A 2,726-nucleotide genomic window follows, 5' to 3' on the forward strand; every position below is an offset into this window, starting at 1 on the left:
ATATATATATATATATGCCAAGGAATCCACACATAGCAACCCGAGCTAATATATAAATTTATCAAAGTCACAGTACAAATCAGATCACTTTTCCCCTCCCTCCTTGTGACTACCTGGTTCTAGCCAACACCGTCTCTTATTTGGATTTGGATTAGGACAATGACTTCCTATATCACTTCTTTTGTCCTTTCCAGTCTGTAATCTAAGTCAGACTGCATCTCTGTTCTACCCAGAACTCTCCAGTGGTTCTCATGGTACCCAATATCCCAGAAGGGCCTTCGTGACTTGGCTCTTGGAAACTCTCTGATGTCTGTTGCCATCTCTATCACCCAGATTCTGAAGTAGCAAAATGAATCTTCATTGAGAATACCGGGGGCCTCGAGGGAGCCAGTAGGATTACCAGGGTACATTTTGTGCCAAGGCCAGAGGTTGACATCAGTTGTCTTTCTCGATTGCTCTCCCTCTTTTCTGTTTTCTTTTTCTTTAAACAGATTGCCAATTCCGTGCCCAGTTCTAGGGACTTGGGTCTGACTAGGGGTGGTGAGAAGGAATGAAGAAAAGGTAAATATGGACAGATAGACAGACAGGCAAAAAGCTGGGCTCTACCCTGAAGTCCCAGAACTTAGCATTGTAGATGATTGTGAGGTGGGTCCTGGGAATTGAACCCGGGTCCTCAGGAAGAGTAGCCAGTGCTCTTAGCCACAGAGCCCCTGAGCCATCTCTACAGCTCCACAGCTGTTCTTGAACTTCCTTTGTAAGGGTGGGCCTGGAATGCGGATCCTTCTACTTCAGTCTCCTGAATGTGTACCGTAGCATGAGGCTGTTTTGGATTTAAAATGAGACTCATCAAAAACAGTTGTGTGTTCTCTCTCCATACAGTTGGGGATGTGTGATGTGGAGAAAAGGGGAGGTTAGGTCTAGCCAGATCAGTATTTTCCTGAGAAAGAATGGGGAGGTGAGAGGGACAAGGACATTAGAGCCAGTGGTGCAAAGGAACACTTACTGATGTTGGGCCCGAAAACTGCAGCCGGCAAAGAGGACGTTGAGTTAGGTAATACATATAAACACTTACTGCAGGGCCTGGCACATTATAAAGGCTCAAGAAACATGAGCTGCTGTAACCACAAGCATCCATCCTAAGTCTAGGCTGAGTACCCTTAAGCCCCCAAATGTCCTGACCAAATGACCTTCATTACTCTTCCATGGCCTGATACCTGTAACTACATTCCAGTCTCCAGTGGAGAGATGATACTGAAGATAAAACAATAACACCTGAGACAAGGAAAATAGTCAAGATATAGTTAAGTGCTTTGGGTGAAAATAACTAAAACTTAATTTGGGCACCACCACCACCACCACCACCACCACCACCACCACCACCACCACAAGCCATTTTTTCTTCCACTCAAGAATTTATCAGTAATATGTTCTTTGATTTCAGTACATAAAGATATATCTCCAAAATATTACAGCCTGATAATGCTGTGGTTTTTCTCTGAAATATATCCCTCCTTTTGCAAGTCTTCCCTGACTTGGCTTCAGTCACATTCAGGCAGACATTCGGGGTGCTTCCTCATCTGTGAACTGTAGCTGCCAAGTCCCAAGCTGTGGCCGGCTAATTGGAAACCCGCCACCAAATAGAGGGGCTTTATCATTGTGTTCCAGACACTCAAGGCCAAGGCCCTTTTTCCTCCTGCTTCAGTATTATGCAAAGATTTGCCCAAGGAAAGCATTCTGTCTTTATGTTTGTGCTAGCAGAGACGTGAATGCGTAGAGTGTCAGAATTGTGTGGGTTCTAAAGGGTAACACGTCGCATCAAAACTCAGGAGCAGGACTATGGAGCCAGGAGTCACAAGAGAAAAGCACTCACCTCCTCCCACCCGCCCCCCCCCCCCAGTCCAAGGTCCCACTGAGAGAGGACTGAAGCCACTCCTCCGTGGTGGAGGTTAATACACTTCTGTGCTGACTGTATGGATGGAGCTGTAGTCACTCAATGGAGGAGTGTTGGGAGAAACAGTTATGGGTTCAAGTCCTTTTCTCGCTGCTTCTTCTTTATTAAAGATTTATTTTCCTGGGGAAAGGTTTTGCATGCACAGAGCTTGTTTGAGCTGCTGAGGCACAAACAATGGATACCCAGAAAGACGTCCAACCCCCAAAGCAGCAGCCGGTGATATATATTTGTGGAGAGTGTCACACCGAAAATGAAATAAAGTCCAGAGATCCAATCAGATACAGAGAATGTGGATACAGAATAATGTACAAGAAAAGGACTAAAAGATTGGTGGTTTTCGATGCTCGGTGAAAATGTGAAATTCAGGAGTGTCTTCATTCAACATTTGCCTCACTGATGCTTCTCTGTGTAGCTTTATGATTACAACTGTGTACCTGTGGTTTCACTTTAGAAATGTGATTGTATTTTAATACTTGTATAAAGGAAGTTTTGGTTTTAAAAAAAGATTTCTTTTCCTATTAAATTAAGTGTATATGCATGTCTCTGTATGGGGGTGATATGTGCACATACCCCTGGAGGGCAGAAGAGAGGGTGAGGTCCCCCGGAGCTGGAGTTTATAGGCATTGTGAACTGCCTGATGTGGTTGTTTGGAAGCAAACCCAGGTCCTCTGCAGAAGCAGTGTGCACTGCGGGGCCAGCTCCCTGACTCCCACGGTTTGCTCCTAATCAGAGGAGCCTGAATTCCATTATTTGTGAAGTAGATGTGGTCACTTTG

The 2,726-nt window shown here is 45.0% G+C and overlaps 1 pseudogene; it reads left to right on the forward strand.

The window, feature by feature from the left end:
• Positions 1-2,125: 2,125 nt before the first annotated feature.
• LOC101979733 lies at positions 2,126-2,321 on the forward strand (annotated as a pseudogene).
• Positions 2,322-2,726: the final 405 nt, after the last annotated feature.

Source organism: Microtus ochrogaster, unplaced genomic scaffold (assembly GCF_000317375.1).
Source record: "Microtus ochrogaster isolate Prairie Vole_2 unplaced genomic scaffold, MicOch1.0 UNK30, whole genome shotgun sequence".
Lineage (NCBI taxonomy): Eukaryota > Metazoa > Chordata > Mammalia > Rodentia > Cricetidae > Microtus > Microtus ochrogaster.